The sequence below is a fragment of the Protopterus annectens genome, chromosome 15.part0 (genome assembly GCF_019279795.1).
Source record: "Protopterus annectens isolate FY-2018-M chromosome 15.part0, PAN1.0, whole genome shotgun sequence".
Lineage (NCBI taxonomy): Eukaryota > Metazoa > Chordata > Ceratodontiformes > Protopteridae > Protopterus > Protopterus annectens.
The window spans coordinates 122,194,208-122,216,091 of record NC_056749.1 but is presented as its reverse complement, the minus strand read 5'-3'; the positions used below and the strand labels follow the sequence as shown (position 1 = coordinate 122,216,091).

Genomic DNA, 21,884 nt, shown 5'->3' with positions numbered 1-21,884 from the left:
GTTGCACAGCATAATGCATCCGAGATTATCAAAGTGCAACTAACTCTGGGCAAGACCACATTTCCAAATTGTAGCTTGCTACGGACCCCCCACCATGCCCAGGATTCCCACTCCTCATTTCTTGATACACTGGAAAGTATTAGGGTACAAGCCAACACCCTAACAATGGGCGATTTCAACTACCCCACCATTAACTGGGAAAACTACTCATGTACCGACTCTTTTGCTCAACATTTTCTGGAATTCATAAATTCTAATGCCTTGGATCAACGTATTCACACCCCCACAAGGGGCAGCAATATCCTAGACCTGGTCATTACCAACATGGGCGACCGGTGTTCCACACCAGAGGTCAATTCCTCGTTGGTCAGATCTGACCACAAGCTAATCAGCCTAGACATCCACATCCCACCCCTACCTCCCATTGGGGAAACCACTGTAAAAAAACTTCTCCAAAGCCAACTTCACACTTAAGACAGAAGTGGCAAACTTCATGACACCCATGCAGACAGACAATAGAGGTATGACTGCTGAATCCTACACAAATGCAATTTATAAGCACTTACACGAGTGCATGGCTCTTGCTATCCCTAACGGAACAAAGATGTTATCCTCCAAAAAAAAGAAGCCAATCTGGTGGTCCTCTGCCATAAACAAAACGCTATAAAAAAAGAAAGAAACTGTTGCAAAAAAAAAAAAGAGTAAAATCCCATGACTGGAGAACTCACTGGTCAGCCTCAGTAAGAAGCTAAGATCCCTCAGGATATCCTCTAAAGCTAGTTATGAAAACATGCTGGAGGGATAGATTCCCTTCGCAGAGACTTCCCTTACTATGGAACAGGGTCCCAATCTACATAAGACAGAGCACCTCACTATCACTCTTCAAGAGGAATCTTGATGAGTGGATGGGTAACAGAAAGTTAACACCAGGGATCACACCAACAGCACTACTAGATAGGGGCCAAGGGTACTAGCTGCTAGTACAAGGGTCTAGGGAACTACTAATGGGGCGGTGAATACCGCACAACATGGCTGGGCTAATATATGCCTTCGGGCAGATAGCCCAGTACCAACCTATGAACCTATAAAATTGCCACTGACTCTAAAGACAACCACAAAGCATTCTATAGCTATGTCAAGAATCTCAATGGCAACACTCAGATCTGCCCTGAGTTACAGCACAATGGCACTAAATATACAGAACCAACTGATACTGCCAGCATCCTGGCAGATAGGTTCAGTGCTAACTTTACCCCCCTCTCACCCCCTAGAGAGGCCCATCTCTATACCGAAAGAATGCAAAGTTCCTGTAACCATGGCTGCACAGGTAAAAAGAACACTCTCCAAAGCCATGAACACAGCATCCATGGGACCTGACAATATCCCAGGCTGCGTTCTACACGAACTACAGAACGAACTGGCACCCCACTTAAGTACCATGTTCAATCATAGCCTCACCTCAGGCTTTGTGCTCACTGAATGGCGCACCGTGAAGGTTATCCCACTCCACAAAGGGGGCGTCACAACGGATCCCGGGAACTACCGCCCCATTAGCCTGACGAGCCTGGTCTGCAAGGCCATGGAATGTATCATGGAACTCATAAACAAAGACAGTGGTAATCTCCAAACTCTGGACGCCACCCAGTTTGTGTTTGTAAAAGGCAGATCATGTCTCCTAAACCAGATAGACTTCTTTGAAGCAGTGACCAAAGTCAAAGATGAGGGTAAGGTGGTTTACACAGCCTATCTAGCTCTCGCCAAGGCTTTCGACACCATCCCCCACTCTGGAATTATAGATAAACTCACTAAACTAGGTATAAATCCCTATGTCACAAGATGGGTTGCCAACTGGCTCATGGACAGAACCCACACTGTGAAAGTAGCAGACTCCAAATCCGACTTCAGACCAGTGACAAGTGGAGTACCACAGGGTTCAGTCCTGGGTCCTCTCCTGTTTGGTATCTACTTCTCTGAAGTACAGGCTAACACAAAAGGCCTTTGGCTAACGAAGTTTGCAGATGACTGCAAACTAGGAGCCATAATCGAAACTCCTAAAGATGTGGACATCCTACAAAATCACTGAGACAGATGCCTGGTGTCAAAGCCATGGCCTGAAGCTCAATGCCAAAAAGTGCATTGTCATCACCTTTGGTAAAAACTCTGTACCCATTAACTACCACAGAGGTGGTAGTCTACTTAACACCGAAAGTGTGATAAGACACCTTGGGACACAGGTGGACAGTAGTGTCTCCTTTGATAAGCATATCGCCACAGTAGTCAGGAAATCCTTCTATGTGGCACACCTCATCACAAAAGGTTTCTCATCCAAAAAAAAAAAAAAAAAAAACAAGGTAATTGTTCCCTCTACTCATCACTCATTAGACCCATTATAGAGTACCCTTTTGGTATGTACCTCACAAGACATCTACAACTGGAAAGGCCACAGAAATACCTCACAAAGAGGATTACTGGCCTCAAACAGATGCCCTACGCAGACAGTCTCAAAAAAAAAATCCAGCTTTACTCCGTTGCATATCACCTACTCAGAGGCGATCTCTGCCTAACATACAAAGTTATGTCAAACCCAGATCTGTTGGACATGCTCCACTTAAAGAAATCCCAATCCCTCTGAGCTACATGCTGTAGGGACCTAAACCTTGTCACCACAATAAACAGAACATGCTGGAGGAACAGATTCCTGTCCCAGAGACTTCCCATACTCTGGAAAAGACTACCTACCTATGTCAAACAGAGCTCCTCATTAGCACCCTTCAAAAAAAATCTTGATGATTGGATGGGAAATAGGAAATTCACCCTGGGGATCACTTCTCTGGCTCTACTCGACAGGGGCACAAGAAAATAATTTTCTTGGGTGGCGAAAGCCAGGGTACCTTTTTGGCTAGGCTTATATAGGCCCTAGGGCCAATAGCCTAGTACCTGCCTATGAACAGCATAAAATCAAGGAGGAAAGAATTTAAGAATCCAGGAACTCAGACAATGACCCTATCAAAGCCTGACCTGAAACTGTAAAAGAATCCAGTATGTAATGCTTTATAAAATTAAGAACAGAAAACCAAAGTGCTGCATCTACAAACACTTCTAGAGTTCACTCCATTCAAAAAGTCACAAAAGAAACCATGGCCTTGGTACTGTGAGTCTGAACTCTGTTTCAAAGGTACATACTACGGTGAGAGTAACAAAAAGAAATAGCATGAGAAAACCATCTGGAATTTTTTCTTACCTACATAGGAAACAGCTTATCGGCCTTCCTGAAAAACGTTGTTTTGTCTATGGCCATCCATAGTATGAAGAATTCTTTCTTGATTTTATGTTGTGGAAAGAATACAAGGGAAGAACAGACTAAGGTAAAATCTGAAAACACTACAGGCAATAAAAGAATATTGATTCTCAAAGAAACCCTGTCCTTGTGGAACATGAAGAGCTTGTAACTTAGACACACTTCTAGTAGAAGTCAGAGCAACGAGTTAAACTGTCTTTCTACTTAAGAACCTCTCATCAGTCTGTTGAGCTGGTTCAAACGAAAGACACAGTAGAGTTGCAAAAGATAACATCCCAAGGAAGAACCACCTATTTTCTAGATGAGCATATATGTAAAACCCCTTTCAAAAACTGCTAGAGTTGAGGAGAAAAGGGGGGGGGGATTTAAGGGCAGAGAAGCAGTAATGGCCACAAAACAATATTAGTATGACTGTAGGAGAGGCCATAGGATAACTTGCACAAATATTAAAACAGGAAGTTCCACAAGGGCCTTAAAAGGGTCCTGGTACTTAATATGGCACCAACTAGGAAATATTTTCTATACCTACACACACACATATATATATATATATATATATATATATATATACACACACACACACACACACACACACACATACACATATATATATATATATATATATACACACACACACACATATATATATATGGATATATATATATATATATATATATATATATATATATACACACACACATATATAACACATACAATGATATTTGACCTCCTTAGCACCTGTTGCATATCCTCAGAAGAAAGATACCTAAAAGGTATCAAAACTCACTTATCTAAGCCTGTCAACTGAAGTGTTCCGAGGATGGGGTGTATCAAACAACACTTGACTTGCATCAATAATTCCAGTTTGTGAGGGAGCTTGTGATAACTGCTCTTGGTTAGTTTCACAAGAAAGAAGAATTACTGTTGCCTAGGACAATCACTACTTTTAAGACACCCTCTGGAGTTTTAGAAGACATGGATATCAGTGGAAATAGTGGAAACTCAGAGGAAAATTCTCTTTAATGGTTCTGAGAAAACATCTGTCTTCCAGACCTGCTTGCAATGAATCCTAGCGTTGAATTTCTTTGAAGGTCTGTTTTAAAATTAGGCAAACAGATCTATCTGAGGCGATTCTCACAGCTGGACCAAATCTTCCACGATCCCCAGGTCCAGTTTACATAGATGAGGGTTTGTTTTGGTCCTGCTCTGTTATAATGTTTTGCTATGATGAAATGTATGAAGCCTGATGAGTCAAAAATGAAAGGAGTTAATAGCTCCAAGGAATCATAGCAAGTCTGGGATAAGACTTTTAGAGCACTGATTAATGCCAACATTTCTTTGACCTTTATATGCTTTTGACCGTCCTGTTTGTTGTAATGGCTGCGGTGGTGAAGCGGTTAGCATTGTCGCCTCACAGCAAGAGGTTCTCCTGTTAGATTCTTGGCTGGAGCATCTTCTGTGTGGAGTTTGCATGTCCTCCCCAAGGTTGTATGAAGTTTAAAGACATGCAGGTAGGTGCATGGGTGTGCCTTCTTGAAGGTTGGGTGTCAGGCTGGCAACTTGGCACCGTAAAATCCACTGCCAATCATTAGCGGACCAGAGTTCCGCTGTGGCGACCCCTAACCGGGAAAAGATGAAAGACCATCCTGCTTGTTCCACAGACCCTGCATTTTCACCCCATTCTGATACCCCCCCCCAGTCTGAAGCATTTGCTGTGACAGACTAAACATGAGGCTGAATGGAGAAGGGAAGACTTGGGGTGAGAGACAACTGGTCCTTCCACCAAAGTAACTACCTTCTCACAAACCCTAGCAATGGAATTTGAAAAGATAAAGGGTGTCAATACTGTTTCTAGACTGATTTGAGATACCAACACATTCTTCTCAAGTGAAGTGTAGCTAATGGAATCATGATAATCACCGAGGCCATGAAACTCATAATACTTGAAGTTCCCTGACAAATGGCACAGACTAGTTGGGAAAGCTCGGGATAATTTCTTTGTACAGTTCTGCTTTTTCCAGAGGAAGAATATCCCTTCCTATGGAAATATCCAAATGACATATCCAGAAGAAAAGAACCAAGAACCACAAGTAGTGAAGGTAGAGGCCCAGGAACCACACAAACCAAAATCCAAACCAAAAATCCAATTTATTGACAGCAAAAACAGGCCAAGTGCAGTCAAGCGCTTTCGTCTTTAGCAAAGATTTCTTCAGAACTGCTTGGCACAGTTATCATCATCATTAAATAATCCTGATAAATCATGTGATCAAACCTTCACATGACTCAACTTTAGTTTAGTACACATTAGTTATAAAACTTCAACAAAAATTGTTGTGAATGCCAGTTAAAATTGCAAAAAATAAAAAAAAGAGCAATGAACATAAGTGAAACAATAAAAGTAGAAATAAAAATGAAAATAATATTGAGAATAGGAATAGTACAAAAAACAATGTTACAGCGACAAATGTATGAATAACATGGCGTAATCAGCCCTGAAGACTTTTTACATTTAATGTAGGTGTAATAGGGCGTCACACACAAGAATCCATGACCTCTTTCTTGAGAAGTTGTTCATCAGTGCAAAAGCCCCTTGGATTTGGTTCCAAGAAATCAATCACCACAAATTTAAAAAGGTGACTAGGATAGGCAGAAATATGTCTGTAAAGTGTGTTAATTGTCTTCCCTTTCTTCATTTCATTGAGATGTTCATATATTCTCTCTTTCAAGGCTAGACCAGTCTTGCCAATGTAAAATGCTTTACAGTGTTGGCAAAGTGCACCATAAACTACTCCCCTGGATGAACAATTAAAATATTTTTCACCTCGTATTTCTTGTCTGATTAAAAAAGACTCACAAAGAGTATATGTTGACAGTAGTTACAGTGGTAACATTTGTACACACCTTTTGGTCTATTGGTACTAAGTTTACCCGAACTCCTTTACTATCTTAAGTTTGGAACCAAACAGTACATTACCATCTTCGATGGAAGTAACAATAGACCAAAATTGATTAACCACATCAACAACGTGGTAGGTGTTTAAAGAAAAAGTAACAATCAAGGCTAGTTCATATGACTTGTATGAATTATGATCACCAGAGGTCAATGGCCATACTGAAGATAAGGAATGACAGGAGTTATCACAGATTGGTAATAGGGGATGATGCAGACTCTTACTCTGGGTTTGACATGGCCTTATATGTCAGGCACAGGTCACCTCTGAGCAAGCGGTATGAGACTGAATAAAGCTGGAGTTCTTTCAGTCGGGCAGCATAAGACATATTTTTGAGACCCTTTATCCTTTTGGTGAGGAACTTTTGGGGCCTTTCAAGCTGCATCAGGTGTCTGGTCAGATACATTCCGAACGGGGCATTGTACTCAATCATAGGTCTAATGAGTGATGAGTACAGGGGGACGATGACCTCCCTTGATCTAGATGTGAATCCTTTCATGATCAGGTGGGCGATATAGAAGGTTTTCCTAACTACTTTAGCAACATGAGTGTCAAACGAAAGACTACTGTCAACTTGGGTCCCCAGATCCCTGATGACTTTTCTGTGCTCAGTGGATTGTCACCTATATGGTAGCTAGGGGTAACCTTGTTTTTCCGAAGGGTATGACTATGCATTTTTGGCGTTTAACTTCAGGCCATGGCTCTGGCACCAGTTATCCGTTTCTGTGAGGCCCTTCTGGAGGATATCTGTGTCAGATGTGTTTTCGACTATGGCCCAGTTTGCAGTCATCTGCAAACTTTGTCAGCCATAACCCTCCTGTGTTTGCTTGTACTTCAGAAAAGTAGATGCCGAACAAGAGTGGACCCAGGACTGAGCCCTGTGGGACACCACTTGTGACAGGCTTTGAGTCTGACATGGCTCCAGCAACTCTGACCCTGTGGGTTCTGTCGCTAGCCAGTTTGCAACCCATCTTGTGATGTATGGGTTTACATTCAAGCTGATGAGTTTTTCGATGATACCTGAGTGGGGTATTGTGTGAAGGCCTTTGCCAGGTCGAGGTAGGCTGTATGGACTGCCTTTCCCTCATCAATGGCCTTGGTGACTGTCTCGAAAAAGTCAACCAAGTTTAAGAGGCAGGATCTGCCTTTGACAAAGCCAAACTGGGTTGGATCCAAAGTCTGTAAGTTCCTATGTCTTTATTTATGAGTTCCATTATGATCCTCTCCATGGCTTTGCAGATAAGGCTTGTCAAGCTAATGGGGCGGTAATTTCCAGGGTCTGTGGAGGCACCGCCTTATGAAGTGGGACCACAGTCGCCGTGCGCCACTCCTTGGGTACGTATCCTGAGGTGAGGCTAAGATTAAACAGCTGTCCTAACTGTGGGTTTAATTCCTCATTGAGTTCATGAAGCACACAGCCGGGGACACCATCCGGTCCCATGGATGCTGTGTTTTTTGCCTTAGTGAGGGCAGTTCTCACCTGGGCGTTGGAGATGTTTGGGGGGCTACAATCCTCTGGAATAGATATCTCTCCTTTTGGGGGAGGGAGAAGTTTGCACTGAACCTGTCAGCCAGTATGTTAGCAATGTGTGTAGGTTCAGTAATTTTCACATCATTTTGAACTAATTCTGAGCATATCTGGGAGTTTTGTACTCCTTTTGTCACAGGCTTCATCTCTGATGGATACCAAAAGATCTGGTGGATAACCTCTGTGGGTAAACATATCCAAGAGTTTTTCAATCTCCACCAAAAACACTGCATCAACAGAATCAACAGATATCATCTGAGCAAGTCGGACTAGTTGTCCCTTGACAACTGCTCTTTTTTGAAATTTGTGATGCCAACTGTTGTAGTAGAGATAAGAATTAGAAAACGTTTTCTTATAAAAAATGTTGGAGCTAAAGCAACCCTTTGAATAATCTTTTGAGACCAAGACATCAAGAAATGCCATCTTGTCCTTGTCGAAGTTGTGGGTAAATTTAAGAAAAGGGGTGCTGTTATTGATGTACATTAGAAAATTGTTCAGTTTAGTCAAAGAATCTGTTTAAATGATAAAGATGTCAACCAGGTATCTAATATAAAATGACCAACTGTCAGCAAATATACTATTGAACACAAATTGTTTCTCTCAATATGCCATGAATAGGTTGGCAAAGCTCAGGGCACATGAGGCACCCATTGCCACTCCACTCATTTGTTTGAATAGTTGTCCTTCAAAATATACAAAGTTGCTGCTCAGGACTAATTCTGCGAGTGTGATAGCCATGTTGGTGTCATTGTTGTTCAATAGCCCTATCTCAAAGAGCATAGTTTCCACCTAATCAAGTCCCACTTTGTGTGGAATGACAGAATAAAGATATTTACATCTATTATGACAAGTATACAATCTGGTGTGAATTGTAAATTTGCTAATCTGGATAAAAAATCCCATGAGTCTTCACAGGTATGGGTAATGCAACTGGTGGATGGCTGAAGTAAATTAGCCACATATTTAGCTATGTAAAAAGTTTTGCTCCTGCATGCATCCACAATTGGTTTCAGTGGTGGGTTTTGGATGTCTTTAGGAATTTTCAGTATTCCGAATATACCTGCCACCACCGGGTGCTCATTGGATAGGTATACCTAGGCACTTTTGTCAATTTGTCCCTGCATGACCATGATGTATAAACAACCATCAATTTTAGAATAAGCAATATTAAGTTCATTTTTTGATACTTGTGTATACCTGTCAGTAAAAAGGAGCTTGAACATCTTATTGTTATAATCTGGATTTTACATACACACACACATATTATATATATATATATATATATATATATATATATATATATATATATATATATATATATATATATATACCTACACACACACACACACACACACACACATACATTTATTTATTTATTATAGATTTGTTGACTGGGAGCGTCCGACTGGACGTAGTTCCATTTTCAGTGGAGGCCCAGGGAGAAAAGCTCCACAGTTAAAATATACAGACAGTAGTTACATTGGATTTACATAGCAATTTTACATACATATATATATAGTGTCTATATTAGATCACTGAATGCTTAGGTAAGCGAACGGTGATTAATCGACCTCATATAAGCGAATATAAACATGGGAGGGTGGTCTAATGGTTAAGGTATTTACCTTACAAACACAAGGTGCTGGGTTTGAGTCTCACAAGGGATAATTGGCTAGGCTTAAAATGGCTCGCAAAGGCAGTTAGCCTAGTATGAACCTATGAATGAACCTATGAATACTTACAAAACCGAACTGTCAGAATTTTTTTCGCTGTTCCAACAAAAAAAAAAAAGAAGACATTAAAACATGAGATTAACTGGGGGGCTTCAGACCCCCCCCCCCCTACTTAAATATACCAACTCAGAGACCGAACTACAGTGCTGAAAACAGCAAAGTACCAAAGTAGCCAAGCAAATTCTTTCCCAGGGAAAGAATTTGCTTATATGCTGCTTCGATATTTTGCAGTTTTAGTTTTGTCAGTTCGAACAAGACGCATACGAAAACATGCATCTTCGGTCTGCTGATAGGAACCCTATATATATATATATATATATATATATATATATACACACACACGCACATACATATATAGTAAATGATGTGATAGAATCAGTTCCTAGAAAGACTAATATTGCATATTATTAATGCTGTTTCAAAACACGATATCTGTATGTTTCCTTAGGATTTTGGTGCCTTGGTAACCTGCATCATGCTACTGTCTTGGATATTTGTCTGTAGTGTAACTGTGAGGTTTTATCTAGTAGTTTGTGGCTCCTGTGCTATTAAAGGTCTTATACCCTTTTTCTGTCACAAAATGCAACTCATGCATCAACCGTTACTGAGTACTCTCCTGAATCGCCCAACCACGGACATTATGCACCAGTAGCACAGCTCTGCATGTTGAATCAGACAACTGTGCTTTACAAACTTAATCCTGCACATATTCCCTGATGCTAACCACCACCTCGTGTTACCCGAGCACACAAACAACTGTGTTGTTCCCAAACATCGCTCTTATGGTTTAGCAGCCGCAAAAGCGAGTAATGAGCGAAACAGTCTTCATTAGACCTGAATCCTGTACATGTTCCATGCCACTAACATCCACCATGTGTTCGCCAAGCAAACCAACAACTGTGTTATTCCTATTTATTCACTCCAATACTTACCAGCTGCAAAAGCGGTAAACGAGGGAAATAGTCATCTTTAGACCTTACTGCATTGAAAATGTAACCACCCAGACTCTAAATTAATTAGTTTATTCTGTGAATGTGCCTACAAACACTTAATACTGCTGTTTCCAATTCAAACAGCTGTACTTATAAGTCCGTCCTTATCGGACAAACCATTTCTTAACAAAACTAAACTGGGTAATGTAACGGAGGCACCAACTAGCTGTTGGTTTGCACAAATTAATCTGAGCCCCTCTACTACTCACTTAATGGCAACTTTAAATGTCTCCCTGCCATTGGTATATTATTACTCTGCACTAACTAGTAATACCTAGTTCATAGGAAAGGACCTTGGCAAACAAATGGGAATGCGGTCCTGCTTAACAGTCTGTCTGTTTTACAGGTTTCACTGTTTGAAAACGTTAAATTTCTGAATTGCCTTCAAACACTTAAATGTGAATGTGCCTACAAACACTTAATTACTGCTGTTTCCAATTCAAACAGAACTGTACTTATAGGTCCGTCATTATCGGACAAACCCTTTCTTAGCAAAACTGAACTGGGTAATGTAACAGAGGCTCCAGGTAGTTGTTTGTTTGCACAAATTGATTTGAGGCCCTTTATTACTCTCTTAATGGCAATCTTAAGTGTCTCCCTGCCGTTTGTACATTATTACATTGCACTAAGTAGTAATACCTAGTTAATAGAAACGGACCTTAGCCAGTAAACGGGATTGTGTTCCTGCTTAACAGTCTATTTTTAAAGTTTTACTGTTTGAAAAAGTTAATTTTCTGTGAAAATATCTCAAATATTATAAAACTTACTAAGATTAACTACTTCATGGAAAAGGACCTTAGCCAGCAAATGTGTTTAGAAATGGACCTTAGCCAGCAAATGAGAATGTGTTTCTGCTCAACAGTCTGCCAGACTTTTAAAGTTAAACTGTATGTAAAGGTTACTCTTCTGTGAAAGTACACTGTTTTACTTAGCCTGCTGCTGACTTTAATGCACACTGGGTAGTACATGTCTGAGCAACAATTTGCAGCTTAGGTTTCACAACAAAATGGTGTAATGGAAACTGGCACTGACATTGATTGTTATGCCTAATTCTGAAGGGATTTTTACTTGAAGCATTTGTGCTAATTTTTGATACGTTTCTCTGCTGCTTAACCTGTTAATTGTACATTACCCTCACCTGCTGCTTAACCTACATACTTCTGATTATTGTTCCTTTTTTATATTCACACATCTCTCTCTCTGTATTTTCTCCAGCCTTCTCTACCTAATTTGTTTTGCTTACCGGCCCTGCCGTCCTGGACAGTCCAAGACCAGTCACAGATACCAATCTCACCCTGTTTGCCACATTCCCCAAAAGGAAAAAAGTCTTAACTTCTCCCAGAATTGAACTCAAAGGAATTAAAGAAAGTATGTTACATGATGTTATACCTTTAATATGTATGTTACATTGCTCTACTATTTTACTATCAGCTAGTGTAGGATCCCGGCCAGAATAGCCAGCAGCCATACGCTTCATACTGTGAACCCCCCTCCACACCTGCCTTATCCTTGCCTCCTACTTCCTATTCTTGAGCCTTACTTCTACCTTACACCTTTCTACCTCCTTTAGTCGCTCCACTCCACTTTTACAGTATTTGTCCACCAGATGACAGTTTTTAACCACCATTAATCTCTCTTCCCTCACTCTTTCTCACTCAATTTTATATAAAATCTAGTCCTACTCTCTAATTCTTTAACTGCTGGTTAACAGTCTTATCTACCTCTGAAATCACTCAAGTCCTTTCCTTTATAACATTACCCTAAGCATCCCTCCCAACCACCTTGCTTACCTTCCTCTGTACTTAATTCACTATACTGATTGATTGTTTTTCTCACTGCCCTGCTGCCCTCTTTCCTTGGGTCTACCCGCTCCGTTCGGCCTGCGGGCTCACGCCACTCTTCTACCTACCCCCAATTCCCACCCACCCCCAGTGCTCCTACACTTATTCTAGCCATAAGTCCCCCCCCTTGTCTCATCCAATCTACTCGCATCTCCTCACTATCCCCTCCTCTCACATCCTCCAATACCAACTCACCCCCTCCCCATCCCAAACTCTAAAGCACTAGATACACATCTATACACCTCCCTCTTACATTCTCATACTACCCCAACATCCAACTACTTCCTCACCACCTAACCCCCAACTATTCATTTATATCTAAACCTCAACATGCCTTTCAAAAAAGAAGTCATGCACTCACCATAACATTCCATGTTGGTAGTCCATCTCACCCTTCATTTTTACACATGGGTTCGGAGCCAATCCTCGGCTCCGACTAGGCCGATTTACAAGCTGGAAGACTTCTGGTTGGCTCGTGGCTAAGCAGGTATCCCATGGTGCACCAGTACAATCCCCAGATCTTGTTTGCTGCTCACTAGAATAACCACACAAACAACCAATACTAAAGGGTCTCCAACCAAGGGCAACCAAATTATTACTTCCAGATCTTCCAGGATGGGGGCAGGAGGGCGGGTTGGTAAAAATGACTACCAACATGGAACGTTATGGTGAGTACATAACTTCTTTATGTTAGGTAGTCCAATCGCACCTTCATTTTTACATATGGGACAGTGTCCCTAGTGCCTTATTCTTGGGTGGCTCATTGGAAAATACTCCTTTGAGCACCGTGGAGCCAAAGGATGCTCTACCCCTGGATGCCAAATCCAATTTGTAATGTGTAATAAAAGTGTGAGGGGTAGCCCACGTAGCTGCTGCACAAATATTATCAAGTGGTACCCTGGCTTGAAAGGCTGCCGAGGTGGACAGCGACCTGGCAGAATGAGCCTTGATCCTGCAGGGTAAAGGTTTGCCCTCAGAGCTATAGATAAAGGCTATACAACTGGAAATCCAATTAGATAGTGTCACTTTAGAAACTGGTAAGCCCAATCTAGAGTCAGAAAAGGAAATTAATAATTGATCTGATTTCCTGAAAACCGTTGTCCGCTGTAGATAAAAATGTAGTTGTCTATGAATGTCTAGCTGATGAAAACGGTACTCAGCTGCATTGCAGTGGTTAGGGAAGAAAACTGGGAGTTCTACTGATTGGTTTAAGGTAGCATTAGAACAAACTTTGGGGACAAAGGAGGGATTAGTATGCAATGACACCATGTCTTTGTGAAAAATCAAATACGGTGGCTTAACAGTCAAGGCCTGTAGCTCCAATACCCGTCTAGCTGATGTGATAGCTACCAAAAACAAGGTCTTCCAAGACAAAAACTTTAGTGAAGATGAGTGGGAAGGTTCAAAGGGGGGAAGATGTCAATTTAGACAACACAAAATTTAAATCCCAAGAAGCAACTGGTTCTTGCAGAGGTGGTCTCAGTAGGGTGGCCCCTTTCAAAAAGGTCTTGCATAGCTTATGAGACATTAAACTGGTATCTGGAAAACCTAAGTGAAAATGAGAAATTACTGCCAATTGGACTCTGATAGTGGCAGCGGCAAATCCTTGCTGAAAAAGCTCAGAAAGAAAATCCAGACTCACAGGGATAGAAGCAGTGTATGGATCTACATTCATTCTCTGAGCCCAAATAGAAAATCTTTCCCATTTACTGCAATACAGCCTCCTAGTTGAAGGTTTATGGGAGGACATAATATGCGACACTGAGGATGATACATCATGAAGCCTGACTAGGAACTGGAGCAGCCACACTGTCAATTTGAGGGTGTGGATTGAGGGGTATAGCGAACTAGACATGCGAGTCAACAGATCTGGAGCTGGGTCCAGAATCCAAGGATCGTCCAGGAAAAGAGGCTCGAGGTAGGGGAACCAGACCTGACAAGGCCAGTATGGAGCAATGAGGATCAACTTGCTTCCCAGCCGACTGGCATTCTGAAAAACTTTGGAAATGAGAGGGATTGGAGGAAAGGCATACAGAAGTCCCATTGGCCAATCGTGAGCCAGAGCGTCTCTGGGAGTCTCCCCCAGAGGGGGAATGAGGAAAAATAGCTGCTGCATTTGGTACTGACTGGGCTGGCAAAAAGGTGGCAGCAAGGCTGTCCCAATTTCCGAAAAATCTGATCCACTGTTTCCCGTTTCAGAGACCACTCGTGAGGCATTAGGATTGCCCAGCTGAGCTTGTCGGCTTCACGTTGGTCGTCTCTGGAATGTGCATTACAACTAGAAAGCGCTGGGAAGAAATCGCCCATTCCCAAACTCGCATGGCCTCTCGACAGAGTGGGCAAGATCTGGTACTACCCTGTTTGTTGATGTACCAAACCACCGACATGTTGTCTGAATGTATCGCAATTGTCCCTAGAGAAGAAGGTAGCTTGCACCACCAGAAGCACCGCCCTCCTCTCCAGAACATTAGAGCCTCGTGTTCTTGCCATGTGCCTTGGACAGTCCGGCCGAGATAATGCCCCCCACCCGATGTGGGAGGCATCCGTGGTCACAGTGGCAACGGGTTGGGCAGGAACAAAGGGGGCACCTGTGATCAACTGGTTGGCAGCTATCCACCAAAGAAGGTCCTTCTTGCATGATTCCGTCAGCAGGATAGGATGACTCAGCGGGAGATACTGGAAGGACCATTGGGAAGACAGAAGCTAATGGAGAATTCTCATATGCAACCTGGCTAATGGTACGAATAGAATTGTGGAAGCCATAGTCCCGAAGAGCTGAAGAACCCACTTCGCCGCTTTGACTTTCCACAACGGAAGAAAACGTTGAACTTGGGAGATTAAGTTCTGTGCCCTTTCGATGGGGAGAAGAGCTGTCATGGTCACTGTGTCTACCTCAGCGCCTATAAAAATCACAGACTGAGAGGGCAATAATGCAGATTTTTTTCCAATTTATGGAGATCTCTAACTGAGCACAAAGTTGAATTGTGGCGTCCCTGTTTTGGAGGATTAGATGCCTGGTGGGGGCGGTCAAGAGTCAGTCGTCCAAATACGGAAACACCTGGAATCCTTGACATCTCAGTTGAACTGTCACTACTGCCATGCATTTGGTGAACACCGTGGGGGCTGTGGTGAGACCAAAGGGCAGAGCGAGAAACTGATAGTGACTGGCTCCCAGACGAAAGCGTAGATGGCTTCTGGATGCCTTGTCTATTTTTATGTGGTAGTAAGCGTCCTGAAGATACAGAGAGCACATCCAAAAGTCTTTCCCTAACAATGGGAGTCTAGACTGCAGTGTTATCATCCGAAATTTGTCCTTCACTGATTCGTTCAATCAGCTGAGGTCCAATATTGGCCTCCAATCTCCAGTTCGTTTTGGAACTAAAAAGAACCTGAAGTAAGTTCCATATACATTTGGTCTGCTGAGACTGGCTGGATGACGCTTTTTAAGAGCAACTTGTTGATCTCCACAGTTGCCTGATACCTGAGATTGGGTGGTACATCTGGGATCCTTTTGGGAACAGACGGTGATAGGGAAAAGGGTATGATATAGTCTCTGGTAACAACTCTTTGTACCCACTTGTCTTGGGTGATATTTAGCCAGGCTTCTTGGTACAAAGAAATGCGACCCCCAACCGGCTCCAAAGAAGTGCAGTTGGGCTCCACACCTTGGAACCAAACAATGAGGAATCATCAAACGGGGCGTTGGTGAAAGTAGACTTGAACGGTTCCGCAAATTTACACAAGCGCATCCAGGAGTGGCACCTCAAGGCAACTCCGGAACCCACTGCTCTGCTCACTCCCATCCACAGCATAAGAGTAAGTCGCGTGGAGGAGTTAACCACAGAATTTAAGGTGGACAACTGAGTAGAAATCTTGTCAGGAACTCCCTCAGTACACGCACCTTGTATGGAATCTCCTAACTCCTTGAGGAGATCCCTCTGCAACCTCGTTAAGTGCGTGAGATAGTTCAGCGATCCAAGGGTAAAGGCCGCTGAACTAAAAATACGCTTCCCAAATCTGTCCATCTGTCAAGACTTCCTGTTTGGCAGATGAATAGATGAAGTCTCCGCCAACTCCTTCTTCATGGCCGCCGCCGCCGCCACCACCATGGCATCTACGGGAACGCCCTTGGACAAGTACTCTTTACCAGGAGGGGCAGACAAAAACTTATTTGGTCTCTTGGGGACTGGCTCCACAGTGTCAGGAGTATCCCCCACCTTTCGACTAACTAGATCCATCAGTTCGTCTAAAGGTGGCGACACCCAAGAGGCAGAAGGCTGAGACCCGAAAGCCTTCAGGTACACAGACTCCTCACCAGTAGGATTAACAGTGGGCCAGTCGCACCTCTGCCTAGGGATCTCTAAAATGTCCACAAAAGAGACATCATCAGAGGACGATTTGGGGGAACCTTCAGACTCCTCGAGGTCAGTGTCCAATGTCAGACTCATCCTGGGAGTCAACATGTTTCCTCTTACATAACCTCTTCCGGGGAGGCTCCTCGGAAGGACATTCCGGGGAAGCCTCGGAAGAGTGGGGGCCACCAGCCAATGGTTCCTGAGGCTGCGGGTCTCTGCTGTCTCCAGAGAGAGTAGGGCTGAGACTGAAGTGGGTGTTCTCGGGGGAAGAGTGCTGGTGCTACTGGTAGGGGCTGGAGAATGAGACACTCATCATCTCAAACGCTGACCTCTCTGTCTCCTAAGACCTCCCCCGTTCCGAAGAGACGAGGGTCGGTTTCAGAGCCAGAACGGTCAGCTCCGAGACAGATGCAGAGTCTGAGCTCACCATGGCCGAAACAATGAGAGGAAGGCTTGGAACAGAAGATAGATTCCAACCCTCCCTGTCGGTGCCGACAGGAGAGCTTCGGCCCCTGGACACGACGGATGGCACCGAGCGTGTCAGAACTAAACCCGGCTCCAAGGCAGCAACAAAGTGAGCTGGAGCTGACATTTCCTCCATTGGCACCAAGCACTTTGGCTCCGAAAGGCCAGTATGGCTCGGAGGAGGAATAGCAGACAAGGGAAAAGCTGGGCCAAGTGGCTCCAGAGCCAACTGGGTTGGAGCCAACAATAATTTTGGTAAGGCAGACTACTTCAGGAGATTCAGCACTACCCCTCTCCATATCTTCTTCTGAAAGGCTCCTGGAAGACATAGTAGGGGATCCTGACCTGGGGGGAACTGGAGACTTAACTGTTACGGAAACCGGTAGGGAGCTTACAGACGGGCTCCCGAGTAGCAGAGTCAACTGCTGTATCAATAGGTTCAGAGATTGGTTCTGAAACACCTGTAACAGACTATGACACCACCATGATGCTCTCCTTCAGCTCTGAAGGCTGAGGAGTCAGAGGCAGATTTGGACTGTTTCGACAGTTTAGGAGGTGGTTCCGAGACACCAGTCTTTGCCGGAGAAGGCCTTTTTGAGGATTTTGATTTCCCAGACTTAGAGGAAGCCGAAGAACCGGATAGTGCTTCCACAAAGCATGGCTTCAATAGACCCTTGAGTATGACTTTGTTCTTTCTCTCCTGTAACACTCTAGGAGGGAAAGCATGGCAGAACAAGCAAGATTCCTGTAAGTGGATGGGCCCCAGGCAGTAGACACAGCTACTGTGGCCATCCGTTAAAGACATCTTTTGGGAGCATTTCATGCACTTTTTGAACCCCGAGGGTTTATGCTCCTTACTTTCCTTAGACATATTACACATACAATACCCAGAGAGCTCGAAAGACAGAAAAAGGAGGAGGACTAGGTCCTCTAACTAAAATGGGCCTAGCCCTAAGGAGGAGTTACACGAGGATTAGGTCCTCTTAACTTAAATGGGCCTAGCCCGGTGTAGAGAAAGCTAGGTCTTCTAATTTAAACAGACCAGAAAGGGAAGCACATTCACACAAGAGAAACTATAAATGACACAATAAATTTCTATATTTCTAATAAAAGGTAGTATACTAGGGGAGGGTGCAATCCTATTACATTCACAAGCGGATCTCCGCCAAAACAAACAATGTCAATATAGCAGAAACTAACTGCCAACGGTGACAAAAAAAGGTCGGAATAACAACAGACAAGACAACAAGAGCTCCTGTTGACTAAGAGCGGAAAACCGCCAAAAACTCTACCTAATAATCAAAAAATGCGCAATGGCACCTAAAACTTACTGGCACACACGATACCAATGACCACTAGCAAACTAAGTTGCACTCAAAAAGGGCAAGCAATACAACTGCCTAATATATTACCAACCCTAAATATACAATAAAGGTTCTAATAAGGCATTGAATATGATACTGAATATAAAGAATTTGAAAAACTTCGCCAGAGCCAAGAGAAGCACAACCGAACATGGCAATGCGGCAAAAGAGATCTGTGGATTGTACTGGTGCACCACGGGATACCTGCTTAGCCACGAGCAAACCAGAAGTCTTCCAGCTTGTAAATTGACTGAGTCGGAGCAGAGGATCGGCTCCGAACCCATATGTAAAAATGAAGGTGAGATCGGACTACCTACCATCCCTTCTCATCCCTTCCCTCACCCTATTACTTCTAATATCTCTATACCATGCCACCTCTTATACCTCCTACAAACTACCCGCCTCTTTCCTATCCCCTCTTCACCCCACCATCACCCCTAACACCTATCATCACTCTAATACATCTCACTTTCACACAATATTCCCCTCTCTAGTTCATCCAAACCCACTTCTCTGCTTCAAACTAAAACTCCTATCCTCCTCACTGAAACGTCATATTCCCAAAGCATTACTGTACCTCCCACAAAACACCAGGAGTAAATCCAAACCCATTCTCTCATTCCCCTTTGACTGCCTGTGCCTAGCAGAAGACATACACCCCAACGGAGGACCTATTAGCAGCAGCAATCCAACTCCCGCCATTACCACCGATATTACCAACCCTAAATACCTCAAGCTCCTGACCATCGATACTCAGAGTTTAAGAAACAAAATAACCCACTTCCACGCTTGACTATACTATACCCAACCTGTCAAAGTATCCGTCTCTGAGACATGGCTAAAACCCAATATTTTGGACACTGAAATCCTACCACCAGGGATTCAAGCTCTCAGACATGACCGCCTAAAACAGAAAGGAGGAGTGGCCTTAATCTACTCTAGCCTACTCTCCATTACTCCCTACCAAAATCCAATTCCTCCATTCAGCAATGCTGAACTAGTCACAGGAAACCTCAAACTAAGCCATAAAGCATTTGTGTTATAGCCTTCTATATCCTCCTGGGGAACAATACAAATACACTTAAGGAAATCCTTCTATGAAGCTTGAGACATGTATCTTAGGAGATGTAAACATTGACTGGAACAAGATCACTGCTAATAATCCCACCATTTCAATCAATCTATGTAAATTTCAGAGTCACCATATACGCTGTTCCAAACGGCAATAAAACGTCTTCACTACAAGAAAGCAAGTTGTATAATCTCCAAATATTCCAGAGCAAGTTGTTGTAATAAAAGATTTCTTTTATTTTGGTACAAAAGCGCTGCCAACAGGCTTCTTCAGACTTAGATAAAAATTACAAATGAAGCTCTTTAAAGAGCTATCATGAATGCTGATTGGTTAAAATGCGAGATTGCGCTCAAAATTTAAAGTTAAACACACAAGATGCACGATCATTTATATATTCTATTTGCAATCTACATGTCAATTAAGTACAGGACATGAACCATGCTATTGCATAAAAATGCTTTTGCAGTAAGAATCCTAAATTCAACAAATGTGCAACTTCATAACCTGCAATAAAATATAAAATAAAACTTTGTAAACGACCTCACAGTAGATCGCAATTACATAAAAACTCAAGCCTCTACACACGCTCAGTATTAGATTTAAAATGCTGAGCGTGTGTAGAGGCTTGAGTTTTTATGTGGATTGTAATACGATCTACTATGTGAGGTCGTTTCATAAAGTTTTTATTTTTATATTTTATTGCAGGTTATGAAGTTGCACATTTGTTGAATTTAGGATTCTTACACTATGCAAAAGCATTTTTTACTATGCAATAGCATGGTTCATGTCACCTTAAGGCCACTTAATTGACATGTAGATGTGCGCTTTTAGCAAATAGAATATATAAATGATCGCATCTTGTGTGTTTAACTTTAAATTTTTGAGCTTCTCGCTTAATTTTGTAACCAATCAGCATTCATGATAGCTCTTTAAAGAGCTTCATTTTGTAATTTTATCTAAGTCTGAAGAAGCCTGTTGGCGAAAGCGCTTACTTTTGTACCAAAATAAAAGAAATCTTTTATTACAACAACTTGCTCTGGAATATTTGGAGATTATACAACTTGCTTTCTTGTAGTGAAGACGTTTTATTGCCGCTTGACAGCGATATATGACTGATATTTGCTTTTATTTTATTCACGCTGCTTCCTGCTTCCGTTGGTGTATTTATCTGCTTTTGGACTTTTTATAATCTATGTAAATTCACTCAGCTCACAAATGCTATTACCAGACCCAATAAAAATAACCCCCCATGCTCCATACTGGACTGGATCCTTCTCTCCCACCCAAATAAATACTCCCACACTGGCACCTTACCAGACTCCATTAGTGATCACTTGCCAGTCTTAATCCATACAGCAACCCCCTCCTCTCCTCACCTCAACCAATATATCCATACTTGGAATCTCACAAACTTTAACCCCACAACTTTCTCGACTTCCCTCAAACTGATAAATGGGGACAAACTAAAAACTCTTCCTCTAGACAATGCCATTGAATTCTTCAACTCAACCTTCTTAGATACCCTTAACTCCCAAGCCCCTCCAAGAATAAAACGTATAAAAACCAATTCCGCCCCCTGGCTTACTAAAGATACCAAAACACTCATGCAAACAAAGGGACAAAACCTGGAAACTCTACTATCGTAATAAGCTCCCTCACACCCTTCTTAAATATAAACAACTCTGCAACTTAGCCAAAAAACATATTATACAAGATAAAAAACATACTGTACCTAACTCCAATCTAATCTTTCCTCAAACCCCAAACAATCCATCAACTCTCTTCTTAGCCCAGGCACCAAAAACAACCCTTGCCCTGACACTAGTAAATGTGACCCAGAAATAGCTACTCTGTTCAACTCCTTCTTTACTAACTCTATAGCAGAACTCACCAAAACATTTGCAAACATCTCCTCCCAAGGCAATTCCTCTTCCCCAACCTTCCATCCCAAACTCTCCTCCCATATTCCATCTCAAACCCATCCCCGCATCATATATAAAAAAAAACTTCTCTCTAAGCTTAAGCCTTGCTTCAATGCCCATGACAACATCCCTTCATTCTTTCTAAAAATGGCAGCAGACATCGCCATCCCCATTAGCACACTCATCAATAGATCCATACATGAATCTATGTCCCCAAACTGTGGCGTGCAGCCTTTATCCTACCCTCCATAAAAGAGGAAAAAAAATATATCCAACTTCTGACCCATAGCTATTCTCTCCCCTATTTCAAAAATTCTTGAGAAATACATCCACCTCCAGCTCATGCCATTCCTTACTAATAAC

At 42.6% G+C, this 21,884-nt stretch overlaps 1 protein-coding gene across 5 annotated transcripts in view; it reads right to left on the bottom strand.

Annotated features, from left to right (window-relative positions):
* PHKA1 (phosphorylase kinase regulatory subunit alpha 1) overlaps positions 1–21,884 on the bottom strand; it is a 3,177,076-nt gene that overhangs the window by 802,495 nt on the left and 2,352,697 nt on the right. The window lies entirely within an intron of this gene.